Source organism: Boleophthalmus pectinirostris, unplaced genomic scaffold (genome assembly GCF_026225935.1).
Source record: "Boleophthalmus pectinirostris isolate CB_2022bp ecotype Guang Dong unplaced genomic scaffold, ASM2622593v1 HiC_scaffold_17, whole genome shotgun sequence".
Taxonomy (NCBI): Eukaryota; Metazoa; Chordata; class Actinopteri; order Gobiiformes; family Gobiidae; genus Boleophthalmus; species Boleophthalmus pectinirostris.
The window spans coordinates 35,095,944-35,106,684 of NW_026571115.1; the positions used below are offsets into that span (position 1 = coordinate 35,095,944).

At 40.5% G+C, this 10,741-nt stretch overlaps 1 protein-coding gene across 1 annotated transcript in view; it reads right to left on the reverse strand.

The window, feature by feature from the left end:
- Positions 1-1,625: 1,625 nt before the first annotated feature.
- The window catches only part of hoxb3a (homeobox B3a), a 251,170-nt gene continuing 242,054 nt past the window's right edge, over positions 1,626-10,741 (reverse strand). The window contains exon 6 of the mRNA XM_055153005.1: positions 1,626-1,681. The gene's annotated coding sequence lies outside the window, so the exon portion shown is untranslated. The remainder of the gene's footprint in view (positions 1,682-10,741) is intronic.

The following is a 10,741-nucleotide window of genomic DNA, read 5'->3' on the forward strand; positions in this document are numbered from 1 at the left end:
GTCGTGGATTCTCGTCCGCCGTCGCGACAAACTTGGTGTGAACTGCGAGGAAGCGACAGTTTGAAAAAGCCTCTAAGAACCGCCGCATGAACCACGTAATCCCCACGAGCCGCGAGTCACTTACATTAGAAACGTAGGGAGTTTGATCGACAACCTAACAGCCAATAGAAAATGAGGGAGCCTCGTTTTCTATTGGGTGATGTTTATCTGGCCTCACTACATCCACAGTTGATAGATTTTCTTTTTTTTTTTTTTTTGGTCATCATAATTACAAGGCTGCTGCGTCTCTGTAATGGTATTTTAAACTTTCATTGACAATTTGAAACAAAAACAAAAAATCCTCCATACAACCTTTAAGACAAAGACAAGCGCAATCAGAGACGGCAGCCTGGTCCCCATGAGGCGTCGGTGGGTCAGTTCATCATTACAGAAGCAGCCCAGCTCATATTACATAATAATTATATCCACAATGCAACATGTGTATGTGTACAGGCCCATGAACATTTGTGTGATATTGGTCACACATGAGAACGTCTGTGTTTACTAGTGTGGAACCAGAATGTCATTTTGTCATGAGTTGTTTATATGTTAGTTGTGTGACTGTAGATCGGTGTGTTGTGTATCACCAGAAAAACAAGAAATGGAAATTATTTTTGTTCCAATTACAATTTTAACAGCTACACTGAAAGAGAAAGGAACTGTTAGAATTAGTGATTATCTCTAAAACTATTAATATTTTACCATACAAATGCATAGAATTATAAATAGATCATCATTTTTCTGAGATTTTGAGACACTCCTGTTGCTCGAGCTCGATCCTTCACGGAGTTATGACCAAAAACGCATATTTGGCCTTGTTTACCTTGACCTTCAAGTGACCTCGACCGGTTTCACCCTGTCACATCCAGTGTGCCCCGGTTATGTGTGTGCAAACTTGTGTGATGATTGGGTGAATATTTTAGGCCGCAGATGGTTCAGAAATTGATGAAATTGTCTGTCCTTTATAGCGGCGTGACCATTCAATTGGCCCGTGTGACCTCAAATGACCTCGGATCGTCACCAAACTTTTTTTGCGGCATCGGGCACGGGGGCCGGACCCACGTGCCAAATTTGGTGACAATCGGTTCATAAATGGTGGAATTATCGCAGGTGGACAGACACACAGACACACTGGGTGAATACAAATACCAGGTAATAAAGACTAAGTTTACCATCTTAACCAAACTGCAAAAATGAAACAAAACGCAACGATTATATTTGACGTTGACACATTTTAATCCAGTACCTTCATCAGCGTGTTCACCTCTCCAGTCTGGTGTAGTCTGGTGCTTACTCGTCTCTATTTGGCGCTGGTTAATTGGCCGCGCTCAGATTGAGTGACAACAGTCCGTGGCGGTGTCCGGGTAGAGTCCAGCCGCGTCCGGGGAAAAGCTCCAGTATCGACCGCGCAGACGCCGCTCAATACGCCGCTGTACGCCGGCCTATTGACACACACAGGGCCTATCCATCACGGAGTAAAAGTACTGCGGTATATGAAGTAGTAGTGGAGAGGCGACTCCTCCCAGCGTGCGCGCCGTACTGACATGTGTGAACTCTAATTGACTGTTTGGAAAGCCGTGACCCGCTGCATTCCCGGCCCCACGTGATCCGCGTCACGCTGGGCGGCCATTTTGTCCGGTTCCTGGGAAAAAAAGGTGAGAGTGCGGTCAAAGGACGATGTACGTGTGGAAAAAAAAAGTATCATGGATTATTGTAAACTGTCAGACGAGGAGCAATTAAAGAGTCAAAATTAAATTAAAAACAAATCCAGTCCAAAGTCTCGCCCCAGTACAGATTTATTGTAGGGGTGTAACAAAACACAAAATTTACAGTTTTGGTTCGTACCTTGGCTCTGAGGTCACGGTTTGGTTCATTTTCAGTACAGTTTGGGAACAAAATGCAAAACCATTTGCTCTTTGTTTATTTGTGTTTTTTACTAAACCAACAAGTTGTTTTAACGTTACACAAAAGGGAAAATAAAATAAATGCAAAGTGTTGCTTGGTAATACTAATAAGTTAAATAAATGTCCTTAGCGACTGAAAATACACTCGAGGGACAGAGGTCGCAGGTCTGGGGGGGTTGAGTGGAGATTCCGAGCTGGTGAAAGGCAGAAGTGAAGACCACGGGGCTACGACTGTAAGTTTTGCAAAGATTCACGTGGGTCGGAGGGGCGTGGTCAAGGCGGGGGGCAAATGTCTTCAAGGCGGCCGCCCTAACTATAAAACGCTGCGGGAAACACTGCCCCAATCAGGGACGAGTTCCGTCGTGAATATTAAAGAGCCGAGTCTCTGTGTAGCTGCACGTGTAGTGGCTGAATGTTAACACACACAAATTGCACAAATTCATCAAACGTCCCGTACTGAAACGTTTCTGCACAAATACACATACTGTTACATCCCTAACTAGAAAAGCAGTCAGAGAGCGCAGACCTCCGCCAAGGACTACCCCCATTTTTTATATAAATTGCAATAAAATCAGTCTTCTGGATCAGATCCGGATCAGCCTTTGGAATATGAAAGAGGATCCCATTGTCCATCCCTGAGTCAAATTTCATGGGGTTTGGTCAATAATTAACCCAGATATTGAGAAACAACATTTTTGGCCCCATTTACCACAACAAATACTGAAAGTTTCATCAAAATCGGTCCATAACTTTTTGAGTTATGTTGCTAACAGACAAACAAACAAACAAACAAACAGAAAAACAAACAAACAAACAGACAAACAAACAAACAGACAAACGCCGGCAAAAACATAACCTCCTTGGCGGAGGTAATAAGCAAGCAGGCACTCGCTTTAGCAAACCCTCATGCTCTCCTCGGGGTCACATTGACCCGAAGAAACTTTTTTTTCCCTTCCTGCTCTCTTGAGGCGGGTCAGTCAGACCCAAAACATTTTTTTCAAATAAATTCTCGCCAGGTGAGAAAATCAATTTTTGGGTCTGATTGACCCGCCCCAAGAGAGCGGAAAAAGAAAAGTTTCTTTCGGGTCAATGTGACCCCAAGAAGAGCGTGAGTTAGAAAGCAGTTGATTGTCTGAGAATCAAGAAGTGCGTGTTAGCATGCTAGTAGTTGTTAGTTTTGCCATCTTGATTTATGTAACCTGTTGTTTTTCATTTTACTGATTTATTGTAGTCGCCTCAGACTTCTGCCTGGACATGTACCAGAGTACGGGGATAAACGTGACTGTTGCTTTCATTCAATCACCTCTCTACCTTCGCTTTTCCACAGATCTGACCTGTAATTTCATCTGGTGGTGCAACCTTTACGTCTCAGTTTAATGCTGGATCCAGTCAAATGGTAACAGAGGGAAACAGGCAGATTTTTGACATTCAAATGTCTCTTATTCAGAAACTAGAGGGACTATTGAAATAAGTAAAGTATCAGAATGTAGGAAAGAGTTACACTCCAACAGGGTCAAGTTAAACCTGTGAGATTCTTTCAAGTTGTTGACAAAAAAAAAAAAAAAAAAACTCATGTCGGTAACGGAGGGAATGAAATATGCAGCACTTTTTGGTCAATAAATCCAAACAGTGATAACTCTTGGTTCTCACTTACATATCCTTAACAAACTGGTTTGAATATTTGCTTCATATAGTTTTCTACCATATGGTACAAGATTAGGTTGAAAAACCTCTTACTTTTTGACTCATGAGATTTTTATTAAGAAAGGTCATGGTAACTGAAGGCCGTAACAAATAATAAAGTGTCGTGAGTATACCACATGCATATATTAAATACTGAAAGGTTTTTGTTTAAATATTGTTAATGACGTCACACAATTAATATTTAATATATATATTTATATATGTGTTTAAAGATACTGCTGTGTGGGTTGTGTCTTTTTAAGGAAATTCTTTACAGAGCAGCTGATGTGGGGTCATCCTGGCTGCCACCAAACCTAAATAGATCTGGTCATTCCCATAAACGGAGACGCTTCAGGGAGGATCCAAGGCGTGAACCTGATCAACATATCATTTGCATATTTTGTGAATGTGTATATATACTGGGTGAAGGGACAGATGCAGGTGTTCAGACTACCTGAAATAAGTCCTGTGTAGAATAGGCCATCAGGGACAGTAGTTTGACCCAGAGCTCTGTATTTAAATTGTATTGAATAGGGAATACATTTTTGTGATCGATTCCAGTCATTATTTTCTACAATTGGAACATTCCAACATAACGGAGGGAAAAGTAACGGAGGGAAAATTGTTCAAGCAAGTAGAAGGTGCATGATTTTACATAATTTGTCGCTTTTTTCTTCCAAATACTTTAATATTACTTCAAAATGAAAGGAAACTATTTCTATAAAATATGTCAGTCCTTCCAAGCAAATTTTTTATCATTTTAGATCCTTTTTTTTTTTTTTTAATCATGTACCTTCATCAACAGTTCAAAGATGGAATAACACAAGATATGATGAAATACATCCATTTATTTACATGATTTGCAGGTCTTTGAAATTTGGGAAATCATTTTTGTTCCATGTTTCATACATGGTCTGTTTAAAACGTATGGAACTTTAGAACCAAAAATGGTACAGAAAAAAGGTCAACAGTTTCATAAACTAGAGTACATATGTATCTGTTCAATACAGTTTTATATCAGATTCTGTTACGACCCAGAAAAAATGAGTCCCCAAACGTGCCAGATGCATTAACTTGAATTTTTGACCTTTCTGTTTACTTCCGCTTGACCCCTGCTACACTGCGGAACATTTGAGGCAAAACAATAACAAAGCAAGGAAGTGACGGAGCTTCCACCGGAAAAGTTTCACAGTTTGACTTGAATCCACTTAGTATCAACGCAGAGCAAATATTCACTCTGTTCTCAGCCGGAGTTTGAAGTGGGGAGTTTTTAGCCGCAGACTGACAGAGATGTGGCTGAGAGTCAAACATTTGGAGAAAAGATGTGATCCTGACAGGTTTATGGTCGGTTTGGGACGCGGGACGGTCAGATCTCTTCCAAAGACCGGGGAGTGAATGAAAACAGAATGGATATTATTAGTACAAGCAGTAGTAGTAGTACGCAGGAGGAAGTAGTGCTGGTAGCTGCTAAATATACAGTATTAAGCAACAATTAAATATTATTAAGAGTAAATTATGATTCATTTTGTAATAATTGTGTATCTTAAACCTAAGATGCAACCTTCTCAATATCTTGGACGACTCCTGGATGAATGAGGGACTTCCTACTCTTGGCAAACATATTATCATTGGTCCAAATCCAAAAAAAAGAAGATAAAGTAAAGATAAAGATGCATTAATGAACCCAAATGGTGTTAAAGCTTGTTACATTCCCATTTCCACTCTCTACTGTCCTTGTGTAGTGTTTTTGGACGAGACATGTGGGTGGGTTCACACTTGCGTAATCACCAAATAAAACTAAACCTGGACTAGACCAGAACCTAAAAATAATAATGCATCAGTTTTATATAGTAACCTCGGAGACTTGGTCTTCAAAAATTGTGAAACAAAAACACCAGGATCATGTAGGACGAGTTAATACAAACATTTGAAGACCAAAATGACGAGACTCACCGCAGACGTTATGGACTGAGAAGAGAGAGAATTTCAATCAGAGCTCGAAGGACTTGCTCCCTATTTGGAATGCGGTGAATAGCAAGTTAATTCTGTCCCTTTATATATATATATATATATATATATATATATATATATATATATATATATATATATATATATATATATATATATATAAAAAGTGTTTCTCACCTTCCACGGTGGTTGGTGTCTCACCCTCATCCAGTTCGGGTCCTGGGAGCCTGACACTTCTGCACAGTATCTTTGCTGTTCTCAGTCCTGCACTTTTCTGGACTGAGATGTTCTGTTGTTTTTCCTGGTACCTGTTGTAGCCTTTTCCAGTTTGGGGTTACAGCCCCGAGGCCGAGTCTCCACGGTTACTCTCTTAGTCCACTTTTATTATACAGTCACCAACCAAGTCTACATTTGGACTCACACTGGACTCTTAACCTGCTTCCAATGGTTACACCCTTATCATCAGAAAGCCCAATAGTCAGAAAGCCCACTAGTCAGAAAGCCCACTAGTCAGAAAGCCCACTAGTCAGAAGGCCCTGTAGTCAGAAAGCCCATTAGTCAGAAGTCCCACTAGTCAGACGATCCACTAGTCAGAAGGCCCTTTAATCAGAAGGCCCACTAGTCAGAAAGCCCACTAGTCAGAAAGCCCATTAGTCAGAAGTCCCACTAGTCAGAAAATCATTCCCTCTTCTATTGGTTTGTCAGCAACATTTCTCTTGAACAATTGAATGTATATTTGATGAAAGCAACAGGGAATAATCCCTGGATATCAGGGAAGAATTAGTAAACTTTTGGATGTTTACCAATTAAAAATGGCTGCAACATCAAATTTTTTAGAGATATTGACAGGAAAACGCATAATCATGCATAACAGCATTAGTTAAGGCCAACATTACTTAATTTGTTGGTTTACAAACCCACCAATGCTATATTAAAAGAAAAAGATTTTAAATAAAATTGAAATGAAGGTTGTAGAGCTCGAATTACTGAATATTTTTCAAGTTGTTGCCTGAAAATCAGACAATTATTAACCCTGTTACACTTAAGACTTAAGCCATTTCCACCCAAATCATTATTTCCTCAAACATTTTTGCTGTATTTTAAGGGTTTAATATATTTATTACTTTTAATATTTACTTTTTAAAATATTTAAAACTTGAAATACAATTTCATTTGTAACAATTTGTAACACCACCTGAACATGGATTTTCTGACTAGAGGCTCTTCTGATGTTAATAATGATAATGATAGTTTGTGGGTGTCATGTAGTTTGTGGGTGTCATGTAGTTTGTGGGTGTCATGTAGTTTGTGGGTGTCATGTAGTTTGTGGGTGTCATGTAGTTTGTGGGTGTCATGTAGTTTGTGGGTGTCATGTAGTTTGTGGGTGTCATGTAGTTCGTGGGTGTCATGTAGTTCATGTGTTTTGTCATGTGTCATTAGTTGTGTGTCATGTATTTGTGGTGTCATGTAGTTTGTGGGTGTTCATGTAGTTCATGGTGTCATGTAGTTTGTGGGTGTCATGTAGTTTTGTGGTGTCATGTAGTTCGTGGGTGTCATGTAGTTCATGGGTGTCATGTAGTTTGTGGGTGTCATGTAGTTTGTGGGTGTCATGTAGTTCATGTGGTGTCAGTGTAGTGTCATGTAGTCATGTAGTTCATGTAGTTTGTGGTGTCATGTAGTTTGTGTCATGTAGTTTGTGGGTCATGTAGTTTGGTGTCATGTAGTTCGTGGGTGTCATGTAGTTCATGGGTGTCATGTAGTTTGGGTGTCATGTAGTTTGTGGGTGTCATGTAGTTTGTGGGTGTCATGTAGTTTGTGGGTGTCATGTAGTTCATGGGTGTCATGTAGTTTGTGGGTGTCATGTAGTAGTTTGTGGGTGTCATGTAGTTTGTGGGTGTCATGTAGTTTGTGGGTGTCTCCTGTGAACCTGTTTCACTAAATCATTTCATGAAGCCAGTTGTTTCAAATGGACCCTGATCTAAAATTTGATCAGCAAATTATTGCTGTTGTAAAGTCTAGTTTTGTCCAGCTAAGACAACTGGCCAAAATTAAGCCTGTTTTGTCAGCAGAACATTTTGAAACTGTCAATTTGAACTGGGGTTTGTGACGACTCAGTTGGATCATTGTAATGCACTTTCTGTTGGTGTCAGCCAAACTGCACTTTGCACTTTGCACTCAGCGGCTCGACTTTTAACTGGTTCAACACGAGAGCATCTCATCTATTCTAGCCTCTTTCCTTTGGCTCCCAGTGTCTTTTAGAGTCGATTTTAAAATAATTTTATTTATTTTTAAGTGTTTGCACGGCCTAGCTCCCTCCTGCCTCACTGACCTGATCCACCTTTACTCTCCGTCTCGCACTCTCAGGTCAGCAGTCCAGCTCCAGCTCGCCGTCCCAAACACTAAACCTGAGCCATTAGAGATTAGACCGGCAGAGTTGGTATGGTATTAGGGCCGGGCACGTTAACGTGTTAACTTTGTGTTAACTAATTAAGTCATTAACACCGACAGTTATTTTAACAAGGTTAACGCAGTTTTTAATTACTTATTTATTTATTTTATTGTAAACGTCTGTTTCTCACTGGCTTTTTATTTTGAAAAAGTTCACCACGAGTGTTTCTTTAAGTTTGACGTCTTTTCTTTACACTTTATTCACTTTTTTCTGACCACGTGAGATGCAATGTGTCCGAGACTCTACGAGCCGCGGGCCCGACCGTGGGTTCGGCCGTGGGTTCGGCCGTGGGCTCCGGCTCCGGCCGGACCAGCCCTGCGCTCTGAGCTGAGCTTGTTTCTTTAGTTCAGTGCTGAAGTCACTGATTCACCCAGAAACCACTGGAAGAAAAAATGTGATTGGTCCATTTCCATTCCATTATATTAACCCTTTGTTTCCCAAGAAATATCAGCCCACGTTTATAACACTGATCTAGAAATTATTACTAGTGTAGTGTTCATTACTCACAGCATAAAAAATATTTAAAAAATATATTAGTAGTACAAAAGTCCAGTCAATATTCAATGAACACCTTGAAGACTCTGAGGTTCCACTGTGAAAGAAATGTTCTGTTTACACAACAAAGGTTTGGCTCTTTCATTTACATTTCCAATAAAAGTCACTATACGCTACTTTTTAATTCATTCATTGGTTTTGCGTATAACATGCGATTAATCATGATTAATCATTCAAACTCATGCGATTAATCGCGATTAATTTTTTTAATTTTTGCCCAGCCCTATATGGTACATAGCTCGAATAAAAGCTGGAGTGGATTTTATTTTATTTTTTAAAGATGTCGACAGTCGTTTCAGCGAGTTGTTATAACACACATCTCATTTAACGTTCTGTACCTGCTTTTCCCCGCTCGTTGTCTGCCAGGCTCTGCCCCCTCCTCGCGCCCCGACACGCCGCGGCCGCTCCGCTCTCCACGCTGAAGATGATAAAAACCCGCCGCTCTCGGGATCTCCGCGCGGCTCTAAGTGGGCGATCTATCACGGAGTTATGTAAGCACGCGCGCGCCGAGGTGACGATGATGCGGGAGATAAGGGAGCCGCCGGAGGTTCGGGTGCCGGGGCGACAGGCGCTGACAGCCGCCAGAGAGAGCCAGATTATGGAGCGCAGATATGTCCCGCGCGCGCTGTCAGGATACGAGGGGAGTACGGGCAGACGTTTTACATCGGAAGTTGGATTTAATAAAAAAAAACTGTATCCGATTTTTTTCCCGGTGTGTTTGAGCAAAATGTGTCTCGGTCCAGCGCAGATATACGGTTTAAACAACTCTCGAGGTCAAAATAAGTCCGCCGGGATCTGTCTGAGTCTAATTATGAAGTGTTTTAATGATGATCAGGAAGTGCGTGTTTGCATGCTAGTTGTTGTTAGCTTTAAAACTCCGCTCTGGTCTCGTGAACTCATCGTGGTGGACAGTTAGGACGCTCAGAATGGATAAGACAAGTGAGGGAGAGCTGTTTATCATGTTCTTAAGAAAATAAAAATCGAGCGCTGACTATTTCGGAATACTCGTGTCAGGAATTTCGGACTTCCGGTCATCGCGCAATGCACACTGGGTAAGATTTTCCGAAAAAGTGAGCATCAAACCGCCAAGTTTGATTTCCCTGTTGTCAAAGTCGATCTTCTCAAGTCTTTTGAACCATGTCGCTTTTGTTTCTGGTTCTGATATCGCCATGTTTTAGTTTTGGGATTCGGACGTCGTAATTGTGTGGTTGTTGGATCCCGACAGCGGAAAACGGCGGCTCGAGAAACGGGCTTCAGAAGTTTGCGAACTCCATAAATGCAAAAGTGAATCAGATGTGTGTGACTCAAACCTCTGTTCAAACTGTTTCCCTTCCCAACGGAATTGAAAAATAGTGAAAAGTGAAGGCGATTGTTATTTTGGTGATTACTGCAAGCCTACTACTACTACAATTACTACTACTACTACTACTACTACTACTACTACTACTACTACTACTACTACTACTACTACTACTACTACTACTACTACTACTACTACTACTGCTAAAACTACTTCTACTACGACTACTAATTTCATAACTTCCACTAAAAGTCGTATTTTCGTTTTTTCTGTGATTACTACTAACCGAGTACTACTACTACAACTACTACTACTACTACAGCTACTACTATTACTACTACTACTACTACTACTACTATACTACTACTACTACTACAACTACTACTACTACTACGACGACTACTACTACTACTACTACAGCTACTACTATTACTACTACTACTACTACTACTACCACGACGACTACTACTACTACTGCTACTGCTACTGCTACTACTACTAATACTACTACTACTACTACTACTACTACTACTACTACTACTACTACTACTACTACTACTACTACTACTGCTACTACTACTACTACTACTACTACTACTACTACTACTACTACTACTACTACTACTACTACTACTACTACTACTACTACTACTACTACTACTACTACTACTACTACTACTACTACTACGACTACTCTACTACTGCTACTGCTACTACTACTACTACTACTACTACTACTTACTACTACTACTATTACTACTACTGCTACTACTGCAACTACTACTTATACTATTTCTACTGCTGCTACTACTACTACAGCTACTACTACTACTACTAACCTAC